Here is a 12,436-nt window from a genome sequence, read left to right on the forward strand (position 1 = left end):
ATTATAGAGAAATGTGTTCTTTGCACTCATAAGTATGGAACATCAAACAATAAGAATGGATTGTCCACCTATCCAAGAAATTAAAGCAATTACACTACAATTAGGCTAGTGATATGAAAATTAAGCTAACTAAACTAAGGGTGTGGTACAATCCATCAAGATACAAGTATAAACTATCAAATAAATCACAAGAGTATTCAACTAAGCACTATGCCTTGACGATCACTAGATTAACAATATCAATACACATAGACATGCATCAATTTCACTAAATCTAGAGAAAAACAAATGACCATTCATTCTAACATACATAGACATATGGATATAATTAAATGATTAATTGAAAGTATTAATCCATACAAATCAAGTAAAAATCACAAGATCTATATTTTCATGGTCAAAACATTTATTACAACTAAAATCCCAAAAAAAATACACAAAAACTAGATTTAGGAAGCAACCCTAGGGGCTATCTCTAGCCCCAAGAGAAGGATTTAGCCACTCATTGTAGTGGTCAAGAGCTAGCTTGGAGGTTGGCATTATCATCTTCATCCTTACTTTCTTCCCAAAAACCCTAATTCTAGAGAGAAAACTATTTCTATCTTTTTTTTAAAAAAAAATTACTCTAAGATATTCTTTACAATAAGCTTCAATGAATCAATTACAAGCCTCTTTGAGTAGGCACCAAGTCAGAAATACAGCCTATGTCACACCCCTAGACCGTAGTCAGGATTGTGAACATAACACGTAAACAGTTACAGTCTCACAATCACTAATATCCCTGTAACCTGTCTCAACCACACGTCCACCTATCTATTTCCTTTTTACAAAACCAAGACTGAAAGTAAATAGGTAAGACGCATATATTATAACTTTAAAGTTTTAAAGCCTGAAATAACATTTATTACATGCCAGGAATACTCTAAAGAAATATAAAACAAAACATAGTCTATCATACGGAACAAAACACAACAACACCAGCCCTAACTCTGTTTACAGCTGAGGAGGAACACCCTTTACACCATTCATGCCATGACCTAATAAGATGTGTATAAAATAAGAATGAGCAACCACAGTTCAGCAGTAGTTACTTAAAACGCACTCCTTAATACCTCCGTGAATCCAGACAAAGAACAGGCAAAGGATAATGGGATCATACAAGCTCGAGAAAACAGAATATAATATGAAATAATAAAATGAAGTGTCATGCAATGCCAATGCCAATGCTAATGCCACTGACACTTCTCACTTCCCAAAAATCCCATTTCCATTACAAAAAAAGTTAATGTAATCCGCCCAGGGCTGCTCCCCAGTACCACGAGAAGAGAGTTGGTCATCTATCCCTGATACAAGGCCACTCCTTGTGATCATTTGGGGCTTTAGTGACACAACTACTCGTAGAGCCACTCCCTACGTCTCCTCTAGATTCCCATTAACTACATAGACAAGGCAACTCCTTATCCGGTTTTCAAATTATTGATTCAAATCCCTTTTCCAAATTCACAGATACAAGGCACCTCCTTGTTATCCGGTTTTCAAAACCATTTAATGAAACATTTTCACTTCCTTTTTCATTTCAACATCATCCCTATGCTCATGTGAGATGCATGTACATTTATAGAATATGATATACAAGTAATGAAGTAAATAAGGAAATCTTGGTTCATATACAATATCATGGTATGCATTTTAATCCACACATAAGCATGTTAATTTAACAGTCTAACTAAGCACAATTGTAGAACACAATAAAACATGCTTTCTATTTCACATTTGCCACATAACAACTTCCATAGTGCTTAATAACATTTAGAAAACAAGTACCCAACTTCTGAAATATCATAACCAGTGTTCTAATTTTTAAGTAGCAGCCTATGTTTACAAGGTCATAACTTTTTCTCAAGTTTGAATGTAAGGCTGAAATTGATATCATTAGAAAGCTTGTTTTGAGCTAATCAATTTAGACTCAAAAATTGCTCAATTTGGATTTAAAATGAGAAAGTTATGGCCAGTTGAAGTTCAGGTCGATGATCAGGAAATTCTGCAAATTTAATGCGCGAACCTGACAGCCTATGTTTACAGGGTCATAACTTTTTGCATAGTTGGAATCTAAGGCTGAAATTGGTATCATTGGAAAGCTTGTTTTGAGCTAATCAATTTAGACTCAAAACTTGCTCAATTTGGATTTAAAATGAGAAAGATATGATCCTTTGAATTTTAGGTTTTTGTGATTCCAGAATTGTAAAAAAAAACAAAGAGCGGCCTATGTTTTAAGCACAAAACACACATAGAATTGATTCCTTAAAAGTAAAGGGTGTGAGAGTTAAGTAATCCTACCTCAAAGAAGCTTGAAAACCCTTGCAATAACAATTTAAAGCAACCCAAATGATGAATCAAAGCTATCCAAGATGAAACATGAACTTGATTATTTTAGAGAACTTGATATCCTGGTGAGAATACACTACAAGAAAATAGAATTTTTACAACCTGTAATTAATGAGATGCATAAAAAGTAAGCTATGTTAAGTACTAATTTAAGCCTCATGTTTTGAAGAAGTCACTTAATTGCCTATTCAATTTTTTTAGAAAAAAAAAAACACCTACATTTTAATTATAACGACCTATTTGTTGCATTGTCAATGTTGAGCCAAAATTGAATTTAAATTAACATCATTCCCTTCCTATGCCTTGTGGAAAAAAATTCCTGCACCGTAAGGCCACTAACTCAATGTCAGCACTCACTATTACAATCAGCTACTATATACAAATTCAACAACTCTAATTTCTTCTAGAAACCATCTCTAAGACCATAAAAATTCCAAATCATTCATGCACTGACAGAAAGCTTAGTGAGGTCCACATTGGAAAACAATCAGGCGTTCCACTATTTTTCCATTCAACCATTGGGTGATCATTTCTTTGAATCAGGAATATACTCTATGAATTTCCTTTCATTATTTTTGGATGTTGAAACAATTAGTTGGATGAAGACAATATCTTTATGAGTTTTTAGCCTTATTATTCCCTATAGCATTTTTTTTTTCTTTGAAGATTTTTTTTTTTTTTTCATATGCTTATAACAACATTCTGATGATATGTTCATGTTTACTACTTTGTTCGAGTTGAATGCCCATATTCATAATTCTTTATTGGTTTGGTTTTCATCTTTCAACTTGTCTCTTTTTCTTAACAATTAGTATTCTCTAAAATTATATGTTTTTCTAACTCTTTAAAGATGAGCTCAAAAAAATTGTGCGTTAAACAAATATTGGAATTTTATATTATAAAAAAAAATGAACTAGACAAATCTAATATTTGGTCTAAACGAATGACCACAATTGCTATATTATGGCTGCTTAGCTGATTGGTGTTGTCATCAAATCATGTAAAGTAGGTAAAAAACAATTTAACTATTTCCAATGCATTTAAATAAATTCAAAACAATTAGGAATGTACTAATGTCGGAAATGCAACACATGAAACAGGTAAAAAGAAATTAAATCGAAAATCAAGTAATTCAATTCCTAAGCATAGGAAAAGACTTAATTAAAATTGAACAATCTAGATATTGTGATGAATTCATCCATTGATTTATGTATTTCACAAGTCCTTGGTATATTCATAGTTCTTAAGTTCCTGTTATTTTGTGAAGCCTATATTTTGTGAAGCTTGTGATGTATAGCACCGTTGTTTTGTAAAACCCTAGCAAGATACATGTATGTAATGTATGTATTTTCTTTGTAAATAGATTTAGAAATGGTGTTTTTGTAGACGACTTGGGTAGTTCTCCTACCGTTGTTAAATCTATGAGGATATATTGTCAATAAATGAGTTAAAAATATAGTATCTTTTATAATTGTTCCCCCTATTGATTTGTGTTAAATCTGTTCTACCTTATGAGCTATATACTCCTTTTGTTGTCAAGGAACTTGCATTATCTCGGTTTTGGGTTAAGTTATCATCTATGGTCAGTTGGAGAAAATGATATATATATATATATATATAATCTCTTTAACTCTTGCAACCGTGGGAGTTTTCTAAAATTCTGTTTTAAAATTTCTCTAGTTCTTCCTTGGAAATGAATTTGTATCAGGAGATGTAGTCCTTCAAACGCTACAAAATATTTACCATACGTTCCCTTCTGTGTCTAAAGTCTCTCTGTAAAATTTGATAATTTTTGGACAGGTGTGTATTTTCTATAAAAAAAAAAACATTGACTATCTGCTGCCCAGTTTTTTTTTTTTTTTTTTTTTTTTTATCACAGTTCGGGGACTGATTTTGAGAAAATGATTTGATGGACTTCCCGACATCATTAAATTATGAAACTTTCTAGTTCATGTGTCTAGTTTATAAAAACAAGGCTGCAAAATTTTATCAGCTCCATAAACAACTAGGCAAGCCAAAGTTCGGCACGCGGTTGGATTTCAGCATAAGCTGTGAAAGCCTTCTTCCTTCTAAAAACTGCTTTCACTAGTGTATTTCCAGCATTTGGAAATGGCTCAGTCACGTTGTACTCTAAGTCTACTTTCTAAATAATTTTACTTTTCCTCGTTCCGATAAAAATTGAATTTTCTATGATTTTTCGAATAACCGCTGCACAGAATTTTTATTTAGTTGAGCATTGTTGTTCCAATTTTCGTTTAAACCTTATTAATTGCGCCCTATGGTCTTGGGGCATGACAGGTTTTGTTTTAATCTTCCAACTTGTCTCCTTTATAGATTGTTTGCTTGTCAATTTGTACATAGATTTCACAATAAATATTTCTTATATAGCTTTGTTTCATTTTCTACATTCAACATATCTCTCCCGGTGGAAGTAATATGTTACTGATGTGTTTAAAAAACAAAATCCTGATTTGTACAAGTATTGGCCCTAACATCTCAAAATTTTATTTGAATTACTGTTTCATTCAATCTATTCGTAGTTTATAATCAACTATTTGGCGTTTTTAAAAATGTTTTCTTTCAATTTTGGTGAATTTAGGGAGGAATTTAGGAAGAGGAGAAGCACCCTAACAACAAATATGTCTCAATTGTATGTATTTGTCATCTCTTTAGACCTACAAATTTAATTCAATTTTGTTGACTTTTATGTTTTGAATCATTTTTTTTTTCTTCTTCCCTTTTTCTTTTTGTAATTGTGTTGTGATTATGCATTATTTTCTATGATTAGGTTGGTAAAGCTGGTGGAGATAAATGGAAATCCATGAAGCTGTGAGTAAATTATCTAGAAAAATAGTTCTAATTTCTGGTTCAGATTTATTAGTTAGAGCTGCAGATAACATTTTTATCTTTGGTTTTTTTTTTTTTTTTTTGCCCTTCAATTTATTCCACTTTGATTCATGGGTGCATTCATGATCTGGTTACCTTATCTATTTTTTATATGGGTTTCGTTTCTCTGTTTATTGTATCCGTAAAAAGTATTAAAAATGTGCAATTGTATAATTGAGTAATGCTATATTCAATTTCATGATTTGCCCTAATATTTTAGAGTATTGTATGTTAAGTTTATTGTGATATGCTCTCAGTTTCATTTCCCACAATTTGCAAGGGAAAAAAATGTTCAACTTTTTAAGCATAGAATGCATTGCCATGGACTACCATGTGGATTAAACATGATAGTGAAGATAAAATAAAAAATATATCTTACCAAGCATATCTTAAGTTATTTTATATTTCATTCTCACTTTCTTAAAAAATCAAACATATAAATCGTAATTTTCTATCAAGTAGCAATGAAAAAGAAGAATACTCTGACCTTTGTTGTAGACTGGAATCATGGAGATTCTGATCCTTCTGCTCCTAATTTCATTGCTCCGGGAAAATAAGAACATAAATAACAGAAAATAAGTAGTTGAAAATCAAATCCTTTTATCACATGGTAACCACTAAAACAGAATCATCAATTCAACAAGGTTCCAATATGCACTTACTTTCTTGTTAAAGGTATAGCCGTGTCCCATTAATTAAACACAGTAATGTAGGTTATCAAATTGTGATTACACATTGTGAGAACCCACTACGCATTTTTGCAAGAGAGAGAGATGCAAAAAGGTTTCTAATGCAATAATAAGTTAACGATTTTCTGAAAAGCTTTACAAATTTTTCAGGGGGTACATGATACCAATTAAAACCAATGGTGATATTGTTATGAGACTAAAGCCACTGCCAACACCATCATAACTTGATACAACAAGCCAAAAAAGAGAGGTGTAGTAATTAAAATCAGATAAGTATGTTAATGCAAGAAGAAGAAATTTTAAAAAGAAAATTTTCCTTTTGACTTCTAAGAAAAGAACAGTTTAATGAGAGCTGGATTATGGGCACATAATAAATAAACCAGAGCTTTTATGAGGCAGTGTCCAAAATTGAATAAGAAAGACTAAAGGAATAGAAAAAAAAAAAAAAAAAAAAAAACCAGGAATTTTTATTTCTTAAATTATGCAATTAAAGAACTAGAACATGAATTCAAAGTGGAGATGTAATGTGTGTTTTCAATAGCTATATGAACAAACCACTAGTCCACAGAATCACCACATGAGCAGAACAGTGGAGATGTAATGTGTGTTTTCAATAGCTATATGAACAAACCACTAGTTCATGTTGATAAAAAAAAATTTCAGATTCAATCTTTGCAGATTTGTAATCCAATTCAATCCAATTCAGATTCTTTTTTTTTTTTTCTTTTTTTTTTTCTTTCTTTTTTCATGCCCAGATTCAAATTTTCTTGTAGACATAATTGACAAAAAAAAAAAAAAAAAAAAAAAAAAAAAAAAAACAGAAAGAGAAGTATAGAAAAAAAAATTTTAAAAAATTTGTTTTGCTGAAATAAGATGTAGATTACGGTGATTACCTCAAAATGCAATGCAAATTTTATTACTAGGAAGTTTATTATTAATTTTTTTATCATTATTGTTGTTATTATTATTTTAAAGACTGATATTATGAATGGAAACTGAACCAATAAAGCAATCAAAAGGGAGCCCAAACCAATGCATCAGTAAGCTGCTGCTAGATGGTACAATGAGGGGGCTAGATGGTACAATGAGAGGTCACTGCTTCGAGAACAAAGAAGAAACTACAAATGAAAGGATTAAGTCAGGATTACTGTGCCTTTGGGATCATTTTCATTAGTTTAATTCTTTGCTAGCAAAAGTCCAACAATAGGCCTCTTTACAAAGAAGCATGTGATGATAAGGATGATATAAGCCATGCTCGGCTCCTTGTCCTAATAAGAATTTAAAAATAGTCTAAAGAGAAGTAAAAGACTAGCATATCTTGTGTTTTGTCTTTTGAAAAATTAAGACAAAAAGAGGAATAAACCATAACAATGGGCTTGGAGTTATGGTAATTAAAAATGTTAGATACTTTGATCAAAATTTTGAATATTTTTTACAATAAATTTTAAGATTTTGTGAGTTATTTACTAAAGTGTGTTTGTGTGTGCTTTTAATGAGTAAATTCTGGAGGTAGATTGTTTTCAAGTATTTAGATAAATAATTATTATGCATTTAAGTGGCTAAAACTTCCATGTGTATATATTGTTGCCAGCAACACACAAACCTAATCAAATTAGTCTCACATATTTGCATATAGTATTATTTATTTTTTTAGCTTACTTAACAAGCTTGGTTCAATCAACTTGCTAGCCAATGCTAGTATATATAGTCATATATTAAGTCTTTAGTTGTGAAGAGGTAAGGTCACAAACTCACCTGGACACGTGGGGGTGAATTTACACACATATTATATAAGGCTAAAGCTTCCGTTATTTCCTTGATTCCTTAATGTAGTCACAGTAGCATTTCTCTCCCTTCCTCCTTTTTTTTGGACCCATTTTGGAGGAATTTATGGACTACACATGAAAAATAAGAAAAGAAAACAAACCATTACAAGTTAATATAAGGCATCAAAAAAAAAATTAAATAAATGTGATTTTTACTTACTTTTGTGGGACCACGAATGCTGAAATTTGGCTATCTTTTTTCCTCTTCAATTTCCTCCTCCTCTGCTCTTATAATGAGAATAACATATATATAAAAACAAAAAGTCCATTTTCATATAGTTATAAGAGATACACAAGATGCCATGAAACAATTAACATCATCATATATATATTAATATAAATAGACAAATAATATAGATGACCTAAACACAATTCAATTAATTTATCTCATCACCTAAACTTCATTTGAGTCATTTTTAATGATTGTGTAGTAATTTCCACCCTTCTTGTAGGAGGTCTCCACAATTAGTTTTGACTTTTTGATATGCGATTCAAATTTCAGCCCAAATAGACACACCAAATTTGGAACGAAATATATCAGTGTTAGTAAATTGTTGTCTAGAGATTTGTGACCCATCAAAGCTTTAAGGTTGTCTAAAGACTCTAAACTAAAGTGATATAGTCTTAAAGACTCCAACTGATGTACTAGTGATAGCGAGTCTTATCCTTGAGACATGTACTCAAATTATACCTATAAAATACATTAAATCCACTATTGTTTGAGAGAATCTATAGTAGTTCAAATAATTCTAAAACCTTCTATGAAGTCTAGAAATTGCAAAAGAGATTTGGGAGAATCTAGAAATTGGCTAAAATTGTTTTCATGAATATCTACAAAATAGGTCATTCTTTTATACCCATTTACTTATTTTTTTGCTTTGATGTGCATCTCTTTTTTTTTTTTCTTTTTTTTTTGTTTATTTCTTTTGGAATTCGTTTGATCTTTTTTTGATTGGGTGTTTTCTGGTTTTCATTCAACACACTGTTGTAACTTGGCTTTCAATGGAACTTCGGGAGATGTATTCTAATATTTTTCAAAGCCTAATTCTATCATGATTGACCCAAAACCTATATATACAAGCTTTTCATTATTGAAATTAAGTTTTGCATAATTGGAAGAAAATTAAGCTTTTTGAGAGCTAAGTGTTCTGTTTAAGCCCTAAGTTATTCTTTGCACACTTGAGTTATAGATTATGTGACATTGAGCATACATTAGATTCATCAGTCAACAAGTAAAAAGACATCATCCAAAGTTTAATAGTAAGTTTGTTTGGACAACCACATAGAAAAGTGGATCATCATGAGGTGATTACATTGGTATGAATCAATGTGGTATCGTTGGTAATTCTGAAGGCAGTGGACTTGGAGAGAACTGGGCGTCAGAGGTAAATAAATGGCAAGTGATTTCAAATATACTGGAGTTAAAAGCTTGAAGCATTTCGAAAGTGAGTGGAACTCATTATACTCTTTTCCAGAGATAATGGATATTTTTTCCTTGAGACAGTGAAGTCACCATGCCTTCTTCCAATCTAGTTTTCCATATTAAAAACTATGGTGTCTCCGTCTATACATTTTATTGCACTTTTTACTTTTCTTGCGTGTGTTTATTAATTAACAAATAATAACTTAGATTTTTTAAAACAAGCAATTGAGAAAAATGAACCTGTTCTCCCTCACTCTCGGTCGATTTACATAGAACCAATATCAACTTACTGTCAAATATGCACCTCAAAATGCTTCAAAAATGAAGTATCATATCATGATGTGGTTTTCTGAAATGAATGATCAAATATGCACCTTATATCCACCAAAGTTATCATAAAGAGCCATTCTATCAGTTACAAGTGACTATGAGAAAATTTAATTTCACTCTTGTTACCATAAAGTGCGAATGGAGAGAATGGAAAGAGTAGTTTCATGAAAACATCAACTTACTGCACGAATATTTACACGAAGGGACGCTGCAGGCCATAACGTAATATACTCAGGCAGGCAACATATTATGGTTGATTAACTTCCAGAGTTTTCCCTATAACAGAACAAAGGAATCAAGCAAATTGTTCATGTTATCTAGAAATCTCAAATAAACTTGCATCTCTTGCATGAAATGTGATAGAGATCACATGTAACATATTGGAACTCACATGAAATAATTGAAGGGAAAAAAGGCAAACATTGGATTTTTTAAGTGAGGAGCACAAAAACAAGTTAAAAACTGACAGTCTCCTTCTCTGCATCATCTCAACATAAAAAAACTCACAAAAAAAAAAAAAAAAAAAGTTGGATAAATAGCAGCCATTTATTTGGAGGAAATGATCATATAAATTTGTTTACGGAAGTGAAGAGCTAATTCACTAATTATTCTCCTCTGACAATGGTAGGAGTAAATATGACATGCTAACACTGCCATCCATATCCTCCATATTTTGTAGTGTTTGGTAATGTTAACATTCCTTTGGCTACTTAGGTTATGAATTTGCAGTCCAATCAGGGCATTATGCCTCGTGACTATCAATCATTAAATTCTCATATACAAATTCCTATAACATAGTAATTTGAGTGCACCCCGTACGCATGATGAAGCATTGACATAAGTCATAAATGAAAGAAAATACTCCCTATATAATATGATACAATAACATAAAACATCTCATATTCAGCACTGAACCCTAAATTGAGAAGTCCATTAAGCAAGAACCTGGTGAAGCAAAGGAGTAGTCATTACCTAAATTCTTAAACTGCAACTGAGACAATATAACAGCAGGTATATAAGCCTCTAGCGGATCAAGCTTTTTTCTAGTGAATACATTTTAAGAAGGATTAGGAATAGTACAAAAAATCATCATAAAGCAGGGATTAGAAACAGTACAAATCATCATAAAGCACACGATAGTTTCCAATGAGCATTGTGAGCCTGAGGCTGAGGACTCGAGTCAAACCCCAAGCCCCATATAAACATCAGGATATGTTACTTGTTGCTTATGCATAAGTTTCAGTACAAACAGAAAGATACATTTTTCACATTGCGAAAAACATATAAATACAGAAAATAAACTACTGTATTTCTGAAAATAGACAATCAGCATATCATTCTTCTCTCGTACCAACCATCCAAAACAAAATTGTTGAACCAAAAATTGTCACAATCCATAATTGTCATAACTAAAGATTATATATATTTTATCAAGTGCCACAATGTAGCAACACATATATTAAGAAGCAAATATTAGACACTCACAAAAAGGGAGAAGGCTCAACAAAGAGAGCGATACACTGAGGCTTCGAATTAATTTCCGATTCAAGCAAAGAAGGATATATATATATATTACGTGAATGCAAATAAAAGCGAAACCCAATCAATAATGAAATGAAAAGAAAAAAAAACCCCACCCAAATCCAGTCACAACCAAAGCAAATTCAGCCAATAAAATCGACAATAAACTAGAGAAAAAAAATATGCATGTGTTAGCCCTAAAAATGTTTAAGAAATAAGGATTGAAGAAAACCCTTAAAATGTTTGAGAAAGAGGGATTGCAGATTACCTGAAGAATGAAGGTAAATCTGGATCCTCAAGTTTAGAGGTCGAAATTGGTTGAGATCGCTCCACTCTCCGACTTCAAGCCCAGATGGGGTAAATGATCTTGCCTCCTTAACAGAAATAATGGAAGAAAGAAAAGGATTAGGGCATTTTTGGAAACCAAGTATGGGTAAGTTCAATCGTTAGGGTAGGGATTCTACTTTCGGCTAGAAGCTTCGATGTGGCTCACCAATTCTACATGCTTGATGTCGTCTTCTTCCTCATGATCATGTACCGTCTAATTTCTTTGGGGACAGATTGGGAAGTACAGCTTGATGTTCCTCTTCTTCCTTAGAGCTAGGTGTTGTGGGAATGAAAGAGGTAGTGAGTGTATTTTGTGTGCGCGCGCGTGTGTGTACGTGTGGGCTAGCTTTTGTCTGACTAATGGAGCTTCGCGCGGGAGTGAAAAATAAGTGGGCGGGATTTTTAATTTCGTTTTTATTTTCATATTCACGGGAGGAAAATACTCCCTTAATACCAAAAGGCCATTGGCCCAATGATATAACATTTTCATATTTAAAGAAGAAGAAGGGGTTCGAGCCACGGCATAAGCAAAAAAGTATGTGTATATTTACTTTACCATTAAAAAAAAAAAAATTTCCCTTAAAAATATATTTATTAACGAGTGGCTAATCTTTAAACTTCCTTGAAAACAGTTTTTTACGAGAATTTTATTAACATCAAACCCACTTTTCTTGTAGTGAAAGCACGTTTGAAAAGTTTAATTATTAGTTATTACTCATAAATGTATTTATAGAGACCGTAACGTTTAAATTTTTTAATTATTAATTATATAATGTATTTAATTAATATATAATTTATGTTTTAACTTTGGCCATTATGCGAAAAATAAGAAAAACAAAATTCAAAATTTATCTAAAGTAAAAAATAATTTTTTTAGTTTAGGACATTAAATTCCATGACACAAATAGTTTTGTTTTTTAAATAATGATTTTTCAACAATGCTTTGTTCAGTGAGAAAGAAAAAAATTGGCATATATTGTTCACTTGAACAACAGGTGATCAGTGATGGAAAAGAAGTTATAGAGACTAGAGACAGTATGATATAGTGA

General features: G+C 31.6%; 1 long non-coding RNA gene across 9 annotated transcripts; it reads right to left on the reverse strand.

The window, feature by feature from the left end:
• Positions 1 to 839: 839 nt before the first annotated feature.
• LOC132286886 (uncharacterized) lies at positions 840 to 11,735 on the reverse strand. Of its 9 annotated transcripts, XR_009472883.1 has the most exons (9): positions 11,525 to 11,735; positions 11,329 to 11,434; positions 10,512 to 10,582; positions 9,722 to 9,815; positions 7,947 to 8,013; positions 7,716 to 7,855; positions 5,759 to 5,802; positions 2,338 to 2,461; positions 840 to 1,037 (listed from the first exon to the last, which is right to left on the reverse strand). It is a non-coding gene; the product is annotated as an uncharacterized LOC132286886 (long non-coding RNA). The 9 variants fall into 9 exon arrangements; XR_009472878.1 differs by lacking the exon at positions 10,512 to 10,582 and having other exon boundaries at positions 5,759 to 5,814; positions 11,525 to 11,732; XR_009472884.1 differs by lacking the exon at positions 10,512 to 10,582 and having other exon boundaries at positions 2,338 to 2,399; positions 5,759 to 5,814; positions 11,525 to 11,731.
• Between the last annotated feature and the right edge of the window lie 701 nt (positions 11,736 to 12,436).

The sequence above is a fragment of the Cornus florida genome, unplaced genomic scaffold, assembly GCF_030987335.1.
Source record: "Cornus florida cultivar Cherokee Brave unplaced genomic scaffold, ASM3098733v1 CherokeeBrave_3.0.0_Hap2_Chr11, whole genome shotgun sequence".
Lineage (NCBI taxonomy): Eukaryota > Viridiplantae > Streptophyta > Magnoliopsida > Cornales > Cornaceae > Cornus > Cornus florida.